This window comes from Suricata suricatta, chromosome 7, assembly GCF_006229205.1.
Source record: "Suricata suricatta isolate VVHF042 chromosome 7, meerkat_22Aug2017_6uvM2_HiC, whole genome shotgun sequence".
Lineage (NCBI taxonomy): Eukaryota > Metazoa > Chordata > Mammalia > Carnivora > Herpestidae > Suricata > Suricata suricatta.
This window is the reverse complement of record NC_043706.1, coordinates 55,341,096-55,355,059: the sequence shown is the minus strand read 5'-3', so window position 1 is coordinate 55,355,059 and position 13,964 is coordinate 55,341,096. Positions and strand designations below refer to the sequence as shown.

The 13,964-nt window shown below is 36.9% G+C and overlaps 1 protein-coding gene across 5 annotated transcripts in view; it reads right to left on the bottom strand.

Moving 5' to 3' along the window:
• The window catches only part of PHF3 (PHD finger protein 3), an 81,983-nt gene that overhangs the window by 41,058 nt on the left and 26,961 nt on the right, over positions 1 to 13,964 (bottom strand). The window contains exon 1 of one of the 5 annotated variants that reach the window (XM_029944062.1): positions 13,777 to 13,799. The exons of the other annotated variants lie outside the window; for them this stretch is intronic. The gene's annotated coding sequence lies outside the window, so the exon portion shown is untranslated. Of the gene's footprint in view, positions 1 to 13,776; positions 13,800 to 13,964 lie in introns of those variants that run through there. 5 annotated transcript variants of the gene reach the window in all.

Below are 13,964 nucleotides of genomic sequence, written 5' to 3'. Positions count from 1 at the left end.
ACATCACACTTCTTCCTATCTCACTAGCCACATCTTAATATCCTTTGACAGAGCCTCCTCTTCTTACAGATGTCTACAGGCTGGAGGGCTTAAGGGTCAGTCCTTCTACCTCTCACTCAACCTCTACACTCAAACCTTCCAAAGTGATCTCAATCCAGTACCATCTACATTTGTATGACTCCCAACATGATTTCCTCCAGCCCCAAGCTCACATTTGACCTCTGGAAGAATATAATTTGACATCTCCACAGTAGGCTAACAGGTATCCCAAGCTTAACGCAGTGGAAATAAACACTACTTCCACCCATTCGCCCTCCCCTGAATAAAACTGCCCCTCCTACAGTATTTCCAGTAATGGAACCTCCATTCACCCAGCTGTTCAAACCCGTAACTCTAGAACTATCCTTAGCTCCTCTCTCCTCATATACCACATCCAAGTACTCAGCATATCCTACTAATTCTATCTTATAAAACATATCACTCATCTGACCATTTACCATCTTCACAGCTAACATGCTACTCCAAATTACCATCATCTCTCATCAAAACTGTACCATAATAGTGTCCCAGGTTCCTCTACTGCTACACACACACAGACACACACACACAGACACACACAGACACACACACACACACACACACACACACACAACCCCCCCGCCCCCCCACAGGCACATACACATACGGTTTACTCCCCACACAGTCATCATGGTGATTCTTCTAAAATATGAAGTCTTACCTTGTTACCAATTCCTCTGTTCAAGACCTTCCAAACTCTTGCCACCACACCACCACACTTAGATTTATGTCCAAAATCCTAACCAGGTCCCACAGGATCCTAAGATCTTCCCCAGCCAACTACTCTGACTTCTCACCTATCACTCTATGACTCACTCCACTCCATTCATACTGGCTTTTTTCCTAATAAAGGAAGTACAAGATCATCTCAGGGTCTTTGTTACCTTGTTATTCCCTCTGGCTGGGATGCTATTCTTCCAGATATCCATATGGTTCTCTCTCTTGCTTCTTCCAAGTATCACCTTTTCAGAGACTTTTCCTAACAAATCTTATTCAAAACTCTCATCACTGCCTAAAGACCCTTAGTGTACTTTATCCTTTAAAACATGTTTCACACTACCTGAATATCTGTTTATTAACTATCTTCTCAACTAGAATGTAAGTCTACAAGTCAGAACTCTCTTATTCAATGTCAAACTCCAGAACCTAGAAAAACAACCTGGTATACAGGATGCATTCCAGAAATAGTGGCTGAGCAAAAGAATTAGGGAAAAGAGGGGGCCAGGAAAATGATAAGCGGGGAAAATGTTTTCACTAACCAAAAGAGAGAAGTTGGAAAGAACAAATTTGGAAGTGAAGTTGTGACTTCACTTTTTAGATATCCTGATGACATTAAGAAACAGAGCAGGCAGGGGCGCCTGGGTGGCTCAGTAGGTTAAGCCTCCGACTTCGGGTCAGGTCAGATCTCACATTCGTGGGTTCGAGCCCCGCATCAGGCTCTGTGCTGACAGCTAGCTCAGAGCCTGGAGCCTGCTTCGTGTTCCATGCCTCCTCCTCTCTCTGCCCTTCCCCGTCTCATGCTCTGTCTCTCTCTGTATCAAAAATAAATAAAACATTAAAAAATATTAAAAAAAAGAAAAAGAAACAGAGCAGGCAAATAAACATCAAGGTAATACATCTCAAAAAAGGGTAAGGAGAATTTCAATGAAGTAGGGATCAGAAAGGTTAATGCTACAAGAGAAAACAAAGGAAGGAGTAAAATCCACTAATTTCACACACAGAAACAGGATCAGATGACAAGAGGTTAAAAAGTGAATGAATAAAGAATGAGAACTACACTCTTATTTTTAAGAAGTTTAATGGTAAAAGAAGAGGAGGACAATCAACTAAAGGAAGTAAAAGGGACAAAAGAGGATTTCTTGATTTAAGTGAAAAATGGGGAAGGGAAATGTAAGGAGGTGAGGTAGGGAGAAGTACCTTTACAAAAGGAGATGGGGGAATGGGAGAGGACAAAGAATGTGGCAGAAAGAGGAGAGGAAAGGAGGAGAGGAGAGAGAAAGAAGGAGAGAGGAGGAGAGGGGAGAGAGATAAGTAAGTGGAGAGAGGGAAGGGGAGGAGGGGAAAAATCAACAAAAACCTCCACAAGTTTCTGCGTACTGGAAAATAACTTGGAAGGTAAGTGACACCTTGAGGTCCCATCATCACACAAACACCTCTTAAGTCAGCAACCTACAATTACATCTAAGACTGTATTTGAGATGCTTCTCAGAGTTGAGATGTCTAAGAATGCAGCCTTCTTTGTACTCCTGCTCTACTTGACAATACATTTCCTTCACCTCAAAAAGTCCATCTTTACATTAAATCAAGCTCTATCGGGTTTCAAACATTTCCCAGGCTCTCATCTGAACAAGGCCTGCAACAAATGAAGCACCTGACATAACATCTCTGTGCCTCAAATTCTTCAATAAAATGGAGAAAATACTGTTGGCTCAGAAGGTTGCTGTGATATTAAATTATTAATGTTTTAAATGCTTAGAACATTATCTGGCACTTAGCTTTTGTTTCAGACTCCCTGCTCATGTACTCACCCTCAAAAATTATGCATTCCTTCTCCCTCTCTGCCTTTCCTCAGAGATTTGCCTCTGAGGACATCTCCCCAGATTTTCCTCCCCAGAAAATATTAAATTTTTTAAATGTTTTTATTTATTTTTGATACAGAGAGAGACAGAACATGAGAGAGGGAGGGGCAGAGAGAGAAGGAGAGACAGAACTGGAAGCAGGCTCCAGGCTCTGAGCTGTTAGCACAGAGCCTGACGTGGGGCTCAAACACATGAACGTGAGATCTGACCTGAGCCGAAGTCGGCTTAGCTGACTGAGCCACCCAGGCACCCCAGAAAAAATTAAATTGTTAAAAGTATCTGAAACTTCCTTCTTCTAATCTATTCATCTGACTAAAGTTAATTCACAATGCAGAATGAATAATCTCTGGCAAAACCCTCCCAATTTAGGTGTATGTGTTTTAAACAATTTAATCCAACTTCTCTGCTAATGAAATGAATAGAAGTAAAGGAGAATTTGGATTCTTTCCAGAACACCGCCTATTTTCAGAGACCTCTCACATCTCTCCCTCCTTCTGCCACAAGGCTAACCAAGATTCAATATTTGACATCCAACCTTTTTAAATTCACTAAAATGGAAATTTGGGGTTACCAAAACAATGCAATGATCCAGACTCTTTAGGAGACAAGTGTATGGCTATGCCAAACATAAAAAACAATATGCTTTTCGCTCCCTCCCAGATTCCAGAATTAGAGGTCACTCTCATTTTGAAAATTTGGTATAAAATCTATGATCATACTCAGAAATCCCTAGGCTTGAATTTAGATCACATTAAAATTCCTCCCATCCCCACCTGCAAATGGGCCTAATTAAATCTGCTGAGTTCTAAGGCCAGTCAAGTCTATGTGAAGTTCTCCCTACACTAATATTACTTTATTCCAGACTGTTTACTTCTAACCTATCTTTTTGAGAAGAGAGGTAAATGGGATAAAGAAAATAAAACCAAGCCATTCAGAGTTAAACTTACTGAATTTCTCAACAACAGGATTAGTTTAAATTACTTTAATACCATATAAAAGGGAGAAACACAGTATAGTATGAAATTCTTCACATTTGACATGACTTAATTCATGCTGGCAGCACAAAGGCCAAACTCAACTATTTCTAGGACAACTGTTTCCTCTATTATAGAAATTGGCCTTGGGGCATCTGGGTGGCTCAGCTGGTTAAGTGTCCAACTCTTGGCTTTGGCTTAAGTCTTGATCTCATGATTTGGGAGTTCAAGCCCCATGTTGGGCTCTGTGCTGACAGTGCAGGGCCTGCTTGGGATCCTCTCTCCCTCTCTCTCTCTCTCTCTCTCTCTCTCTCTCTCTCTCTCTCTGTCTCTCTGTCCCTACCCTGCTAGTGCTCTTGCTCGCTCTCTCTCTCTCAAAATAAATAAATAACTTTAAAAAAAAAAGTTGACATTACATATCTGACTTGAGAAAAAACTAAAGAGCCATGATGTTGCAGCATCACAATAATAAAGGTTAGATATCTACTTACAGGGCTTGTGTTTCGAAGTAGAAAAAGAAATTTTACAGTTACATCCTCCTAACAGAGCCCCCACAGCTTTCTCCTCTAATGCTGCAAAATACAACCCGGCCTCTACTTAGACTCTCTTTAGGGAGAGTTACTTCCTTCATGAATGATTCATACTCTCATTCCTAGAAGAGCCTGTGGCATGCTATACATTTTAGATATTAGATGTTCCTAATTTGAAAAAATACAAACATTGCTACTATGCATTTTTTTCTCAATTCCTTCTTTACAATAAACTTTAAAACATAGGTTTGCTGAGTCAAAGAATGAGAATATACATATCTTATTATTTTATATATCTCATCACATGGCTTTCCAAAGAGATGATACACAATTTACAGTGTAAAGAGATTCATATTAATAAGAACTCACTAGAAGTGAGTCTCAGATTTTTAAAAGAAACAGTTATTTAAAAATCTTGAACACTTCAGAATGTGTATACTGCCTTTTTGTTTTTGTTAGCTTTGCCTACTGTCCCATTCAGGTGTGAAGGTGTTTTTAATATATTAGAATTCTTTATGTAATTATCTATGTTACCTATTTGATGCAAGTATTTTCCCTTGTTTATTTTAGTATTATTTCATGTCAATCTAAGCTAATTTTTCTTTAGAATGCTATCTTCGGTTACTCCAATACTATCAAATTATCCATCCTTTCTGCTGTAATCTAACACATTCTAAAGTCTTATTTAAATGTGCACAAATATTCCCACTATCAAATAAGTCTAGAAGACAGACATCAGGCAAATTAGAACAGTTTTTTCACTATTGATCTTCAGTCTTCAATATACTAAATGGGCATTATATGAGGGAAAGAACTGCACATGGCATAATACAACTGTTTCCCAAGTTCTACATGCACACACACTAAAAAACATACACCAAAATGCTAGTAATAGTTATTTCAGAGACTTTTCCCTTCTTCTTCTATTTTCTAATCCATCTCACATTAAAATAGTCCTGTTAAAAATATTCTTCCAACATAATCTGTGATTGCCTAGAAAAAGAAACTAAAAAGAGGCACACTAAACAAAGGTTTTCTATGTAGAGGTAATTAGTATTATTGATACCACTTTGTTATAATCAAAATTATATATGTACATGGTCTTAAGGAGTGGTCTCCGGTTTTATAAAGTTTGTTAAGAAAAACATTAATGCCAAGCAGCACCCACTTCTCTACTTCCCCCACTAAACTTCAATTACCTCAATGGGAAATGAAGATATTAAACGCTTCATTGAAAGGTTGCTGTGAAAACTGAATTAACTAATATAGCTTTTTTTTGCTAATATAAATTCTAATACAATGCTTGGTATGCAAATAATATCTTAAATGGTAGCAATTATTAAGTATACCTTGGCAGATTCTTTCAAATAACTTTCTATGGCCCTACGTGCCCTTCATGTGATCCCTTCTCAACTGTCTAAATAATTTCTCTTATTGCCAAGATCATTCTACCAAGCTAACATAAAAATAAGATGACAATCATTCCCTACAAATTTCACATTTTAATCCCATCCTAGAATACTATAAATTATTTATCTTTCAGTTAATTCCTTTAAAAACATTTACTGAGTACCTAACTTTATGTCACATGCTGGCCCAGATTATTCTAGAGACCAATGATACAGAATACTCAAAATGACCTGGTTTCTTCAACAATATTAAGAAAGGTGATGGGATGGGGGGACTTAATACAGACTGACATATACTTACATACTAACCAATTGAGTATACTGACCTATTTCAATTCCGATATAAATTTTTAAAAAAATGTTTAGGGAACTGGGTTAAACTGGAAGTTGATTGCATACTTTAAAATATTAAAAACTATCTTTAAAAGTTCCTTTAATATTTGGATAATATTGTGGTTATTTTTTAAAATTTACAGATGACATTACATGATTTCTGGGCTGTGCTTCAAATAAACCTGGAGTGTGGGCAGGTTAAGGAGGAGTGGGGTATAAATGAAATAAAACCAACTATTAGCTGTTTAAGCTAAGTAGCAGAAACACTGAGGCTCATTACACTATTCTTCACTGCTTTGATGTTTTCCATAAAGTACAAAATTTTTAAAAACATGTTTCCATAAAACTTCATTTTAAAATGAGGGTGGGACAAATGTACACCATGTTAGATGATAAGTCTTAACAATTAAAAGGAAAAGGAAACAGTAATAGCGTGAAGAGAGGAATAAAGGATAGCCTGTAATTTAATAAATAGCCAAGGAAAGCCAGGGATACTTGTACTGGTTGTTTACTGCACAACAGTTTCTAACCCAAAGGAAAAGTAAAGACTGAAATCCAGGCTTCTGTCTGCTCTCCAACCTTGCACAGAAGAAAAGGATGCCTCTTTTTTTTTTTTTTTTTTGTAAGTTTATTAGAGAGAGAGAGAGAGAGAGAGAGAGAATGCAACACAAGCAAGCGCGCGCGCGCGCGCGCACACACACACACACACACACACACACACACACACGCAAGAGGAGGGAGAGGGAGAGAGAGAATCCCAAACAGGCTCTACGCTGTCAGTGCAGAGCCTAACATGGGGCTCGAACTGAGTTAACTGTGAAATCATGACTTGAGCCAAGATCAAGAGTAAGTTGCTTAATCGATGAGCCAGCCACACAGGTGCCCCGAAGGATGCCTTTTTCTAATTTCCAAAAAGGTACTATATAGGCTGGAAAAAGTCTGGGAATGACATTGCTGAGATGACTGCAAGAAAAATTTGAACAGGGGTACCAGGGTAGCTCAGTCAGTTAAGTATCTGATTTTGGCTCAGGTCATGATCTCGCTGCTCATGGGTTCAAGTTCCACAAGGAGTTCTGTACTGACAGGTCAAAGCCTGGAACTTGCTTCAGATTCTGTCTCTCTCTGTCCCTCCCCCACTCTCATGCTCTCACTCTCTCTAAAATGAAAAAAAGGGGAGGGGAGGGGAAGGGAAGGGAAGGTTCTTAACAAGCAACAGTTTTCTAGAAGACATATCAAATACCTAGACCCTGAAGAAGGAACATGCCTAGGATATCAGAACAGAATGCGGACAGCTCTCTGTGGCTAGATTAGGGAAAGTAAAGGGGAGAAGACCAGATAAAACTGCAGAGACATCAGGAGAAATTAAGAAGGGTCTAGCTACAAGGACTTCAGCATTTTTTTTCTTTGTGTGAAATAGAAAGTGACCAGAGCACTGAACACACAGGCATGATTATGACTTAATTTTGTAAAGGACTATTTTTGGTACTCTTTTCAGAACAGACTGTAACAAATCCCAAAGGGTAGAAACTGGGGAGCCACTTACAGGCTAATGATACAATCCAGGTGAGACATGGAAATGGCTAAAACCACAGTGGTAGTGAAGAAAATGAGAAGCACAAGTAGCCAGATTCTGGACATATCCTAAAAATGAAGCCAACAAGATTTGCTGACCAACTAAATATAAAAATATGAAAGAAAAGGTAAGTAAAATAATCACTTCAAAGTTTTTTGGTGAGCAATTCAAAAGGACTTGCCATGTACAGAGATGGGAAATACTATAGGAATAAGTGGCACCAACAGAACTGAAGAGTAGGAAAGTAGGCTTCAAGAGTTCACTTTTAGACATTAAGCTTAAGATGCCCATTAGACATCCAAAGATGTTAACAAAGGAGTCTGGAGTTTAGACGGAAGTTGAGACTAAAGATACATATATGAGTTTAACTATAAAGAGTATTTTTTAAAGATTTTATTTAATTATTTATTTTATTTGAGGAGAGAAAGAGAATCTTAGGCTCCACACTCAGCACCAAGCCCGACAAGATACTCTATACCATGACCTTGGGATCATGACTAAAGCCGAAATCAAGAGTCAGACACTCAACTGACTGAGCCACCAAGGAGCCCCACATGGGACTCGAACTTACAACCCTCAGATTAAGAGACAACCAAGCAAGCCAGGTGTCCTATAAGGAGTTTAAGTTATAAAATCGAATAACAGCAACACAATAGTGAGTAGAAAATAGAGAAGATACCTAAAATCTGAACCCTGAGATATTCCAGTGCTTAGAGGTCACACAATTTGGAAAAAAGATGCTAGGGAGAGAGAACACAAGAACACCAGAAGCTGTGCTATAAGCAAAGAGCAAAAGAATAGGGTAATACAAATATATGATAAATATATATAAATGATTACAAAATGACCTTACAAATCATGAGTGATAACACTGAAATTCAACTGTAAGGATTTTGACAGGGATATATATATATCCTTCATTCTACCAAGCACAGATAAAACAAAACGCAGAGTCGATATCTTGTCGTGTTAACTACATATCATTACCATGGAAAACAAAATAAAACAATCTTGAAACATGAAAATCTAATTTCATAAATATCTAAATATGTACCTAAATACAGGATATAAGGGCTAAAATCGTAAGAAAGTTTTTTTAACTGCCAGGAAATATTTATTATAAAATTATAAAAAATATCAAAATGCACATAACAAATTTTCAAATGGATTAGCTCCATCCAATGCTTCTAAAAACAAGCACAGAGAAGAGGCACCTGGCCATCCACTGGCCAAATCTGGAAAACTTACAGTGAGCAGGTCAACACTGTTAATACGATCTCAAGTGTGTAGGGAGTACTAAGGATAACTTAGTTGCTTAAAGACTGTTTTTGGTCATCTAAATTTTATTTTTATTTCTTAGGTTTTTTTCTTTTTTTGGTGGGACAGCACATGGGAAAATCTTTGCCGCCCAGTTCGTTTACATATTGTACCAATTAGAGACTCGCCTGGGTAAAAAACTAAATTTGAATGTAATCACGTAACCCAAGGGGATACTGGAGCTATTTATTAACAGTGGATTACTTTAATCTGAGAAAAGGATTAACTAAACACCACTTAAATCAAGGCATACTTTCCATCCGATATTTCTCTACATGGAAGGTACTTTACTTATGCAGGAATCCAGGATCTTCAAAAGGCTGGCCACTACACGTCTCTACAAATACCTCAATTTGTTTTTAAGTTTGTTTATTTATTTTAAGAGAGAATGGGGAGGGGCAGGGAGAAAGGGAGACAGAATCCTAAACAGGTTCTGTGCTGTTAGTGCAGAGCCCGATGTGGGGCTCAATCCCATGAACTGAGCCAAAATCAAGAGTCAGACCCTTAACCAACTTAGCCACCCAGGCAGCCCTCGAACATTGCCACTTTTAATGCCACCTTCACAGAGATGCTTCCTCTGACCACCCCGACTCAAATACACCATGACCTCCACCACCAAACAACCAGAAACTCTCTATCACTTTCCATTTTTTGTGAGCTCTGTGAGGACAGGGGCCTTATTTGTCTCAAACAAAACTGTACCCTCCAGTATAGTTTCTGTACTGTACTCTGGAATGAGTCTGGTACCTGATGGGTATGCAATAAATATTTATTAAATGAACAAATAGTACCAACCACTTTTATACCAAAGCAAGTTATTATTGTTCACAATTGTGGAGCCACACCATAAGCTGCTGATGCCTGGAATGGTATTTAATGAGAATGGTGCCATAAAACAAGAATCATTTGAAAAAAATGCAACTTAACCATCTTCTAATATGGTTCTTACCATTATTTACTGAGTTTCCCATTTCAATGAATCAGATCCCAATTATGCACTCTGTTCTATAAAATTTGGTTTGCTTTTACTCAAATAACAATAGGAAATGAAAAACAAATGAGGCCAAGCTAAAAGTTCTTAGAAGATTACACATTTTTCAGTAGGTAAGACTAACACCCTGAATCTGTAATACCCCAGGAAAAGGGTTTTAATAGTACTATACACAATATTAAATAAAATGTAAACTCCATAGAGCAGGAATTTGTCATTATGCTTTCTAACATATCCCTAATTCCTTGAACACAGCTAAAACATAGTGTTCAACCTTAAGCAGTTTAAATTAACAACTGCATGGAAGTACACACAATTGTTACTGTTCCCAAGTTTCTATCTCGAGAGATTAGAATCTCCACCTTAAACTAGACTCTTATCATGGAATTACCCTTAAAAAGCAAAAGAAACAGAATAAAACACCTCTGCTCCATCCTAGTGCAGATCTTGCAGAACTCAGAAGTAAGAACACTAAACGGTTAGAGAACAAAGATCAGAAGTATCCCACCATGGAACTACCAAACAAAAACAAAATGTCTACTCACTCAAAAAGATAAAAATAGTAAGTAGCTTTTTTTCAGGATATATTCAAAGGAACTAAAACTTCTTAAGAGTAGAACTGTTAAAGTCTCTATCTACCACTTACAACTGCATCAAAAAGAAAAAAACACTTAGTAAATTTAACAAAGGACGTGAAAGATCTATACACTGAAAACTATAAGACACTGATGAAAGAAAGATAAAAATAAATAGATATTCCATCATGGATTAGAAGAATTAATGTTGAAATTCCCAAACTACTCAAAGCAATCTATATATAGATCCATGCAATCCTTATCAAAATTCCAATGGCATTTTTCACAGAAACAATCAATCAATCCTAAAATTTGTACAGAATCACCAAAGACCCCAAATAGCCAAAGCAATCTTGAGAAAAAACAACAAAGCTAGAGGTACCACGCTCCCTGATTTCAAACTACATTACAAAGCGATAGCAATCAAAACAATACTGTGCTGGCACAAAAATACACATAGATCAGTAGAATAAAATAGAGAACCCAGAAATAAACCAATGCATATATAGTCAATTTTTGACAGCAGCACCAAGAATATACAATGGAGAAAACTGGGATAGCCACATGCAAGAGAATGAAAATGGACCTCTATCTCACACCATACACAAAAATCAACTCAAAACAAATTAAAGACTGGAACATAAGACATGAAATCATAAAACTCCTGGAAGAATATAAAGAGGGTAGGCTCTTTATATCAATTTGGCAAAAAATATTTTGCTTTGTCGCCAAAAACAAGGACAACAGAAGCAAAAATACACAAGTGGAACTACACTAAACTAAAAGCTACTTTACAGCAAAGGACACTATCAACACAATGCAATCGCAACCTACAGAATGGGAAAAAATATTTGCGTATCATGTATCTGATAAGGGGTTAATACCCAAAGTATATAAAGAACTCACACAACTCAACAGCAAACAAACAAGCCAATGAAATAATAGGCAGAGGAACTGAAAAGACATTATTCCAAAGACATACAAATATGGGGCACCTGAGTGACTCAGTCAGTTAAGCGTCTGACTTTGGCTCAGGTCATGAGATCTCAGTCTGTGGGTTCAAGACCCACATCAGGCTCTGTGCTGACAGTACAGAGCCTGGAGCCTGCTTCAGATTCTATGTCTCCCTCTCTCTCTGTTCCTCCCCCACTCATATTCTCTCTCTCTCAAAAATAAACATTAAAAATAATTAAATAATAATAATAAAGTATACAAATAAATGGCCAAATGGCCAGGTATATGAAAAGTTGCTCAACATCCCTAATTATCAGGGAAATGCAAATCAAAACCGTGATGAAATACCACCTCACACCTGTTAGTATGGCTACCTTCAAAAAGACAGGAAAATAACAAATACTAGTGAAGATATGGAGAAAAGGGAATCCTTACGCACTGTTGGTATGAATGTAAACTAGTATAGGCACCACAGAAAAGAGTATGGAGGTTCTTCAAAATACTTAAAATAGAACTACCATATGATCCAGTAAGCCCCACTTCTGGGTAAATACCAAATCAAATGAAAACAGGTATCAGAGACATACCTATACTCCCATGTTTGCAGCATTACTCACAATAGCCAAAATATAGAAACTGAAGTGTCCATTAATAGATCAATCTATAAAGATGTGGTATATGTGCATGCACACACACACACACACACACACACACACACACACACACACACACACAAATATTATACAGCCATGAGAAAGGAGCTCCTGCCATTTGGAATTACATGGACAGACCTTGAAGATACTATGCTACGTGAAATAAGCCAAAAAAAAGAGAAAGACAACTACTACACAGTATCACTTATTTGTGGAATCAAAAAAAAGTCAAATAATACTCTTATAAAAACAGAGTATAAAAATGTGGTTGCCAAGGGCCACGGGGTGGAGGAAATAGAAAGAGGTTGAGGTGGGTAAAAGGGTACAACTCCCAGCTATACAATGAATATAGTCTGAAGATCTACTGTAAAACATGATGTCTGTAATTGATACCACTTTATTGCATTAACTGAAACTTGCTAGAAGTGAAATGTTCTCATCAAATATGTGAATATGAAGATGAATATGTGATGTGATGATATACTAATTAACATGATGGGGGAATCCTTTCACAAAGTATATCTATATCAAATCACCATGATATACACTCTAAATATCTTACAATTTTATATGCCAATTATACCTCAGTAACACCAAAATGTTTTTAAAAGATATAACCTTGATAAAAGTGTCAACTCTGCAATAAATTTAGACCATATAAAAGAATTATTAGAACCCAAAAAACACAAGAAGAGAACATAAAAATGCCTGACAAAAAATATACCTAAAGGTTTTGATTTAATGAGCAAATTAGAATTAATGCTTTATGTATTTAGTCTTCAGGCAACTGTACATATAGTGAAACATATCTCCTTCCATTTCATAATGTAGGTTTACGAGTCAGTACACACTTTCTATTATTTCAGTAAGTCTCACTGGGCTCTCTGGATTGAGGAATTTGGATAAGCAATTTGGACTGGATGATTCCAATCACCCAAGTCCATTTCAGTTAGGATTCTAATGGTAGGGCCCTTCATAAGGAAAAGTAAATAGCAGGCTTCAGTGAAAACCTACTTTAGTAAAATTTATTTTTGTTTGTGTTACACACACACACACACACACACCTTAATTTACAAGCATGTACCCTCTTGCTTTTATTTAATTTATTTCTAACAATGTCATTTTCCTGAGATTAGACAGAAGATATTAGATGCTTGAGAAAGATACAGATAGTTCCAAAAACATTATTTTAAAAGGAAAGATACATCATCAAAAAATTTTTTTTCCCCAAGTATATTTGCCTCAGGCCCAATTAATGTAGGAACCAAAAGCCTCCCCTACTAAAATAGTACCCTAAGGATATCACTACTAATGAATGATAAAATAATTTCCTAAGATAATTCAATCATCAGTTAAAAGCTAACTTATGTGTCTCCCTCTCTCTTTGACCCTCCCCTGCTCGTGCTGTCTCTGTCTCTCAAAATGACCTCTTTTTACACATTAGATGTACATTTGTACAGCTGCTTATGAGGAAATCTTTCATAAAGAAATTGACTGTAATTATACATGTAAATAGGAAAATATGGTTCTAAGGCCAAAACTTAAATAATCCTTAATCTCCGAATTAAAAGAAAAATCAGTAAGTGCTTTAAGAAGCACTCCACAATGCCAACATATATAATTCTCCCTGCATAAATGTATACAACTGGACATGAATACACACATTTAAAGGTACTCCATCCATCTCACTAATTACATCTGGGGCAAGTTAAGCATAAAAAAAAGAGAGTAACACGATTAATGTATTTTTAAAATCTATGCAACCATTACGACAATCTAAAAGGAAAGAGCAAAAAAAATAATCTGTCACCTCTGGCACTGGATGTGATCTGGAAACTGATAATCAAATGTTACTTCTTTCCTTTAGTCTGCCTCTTCAATAGGAATGTAGTTCAGAATAACCAGGTAATACCCAACAAATAAATATAAAAGAAAAGATAGAATTAAAAAGTCATCACTTTGCTACAATTGATTCTACCAAGTATCATCAATGGATGC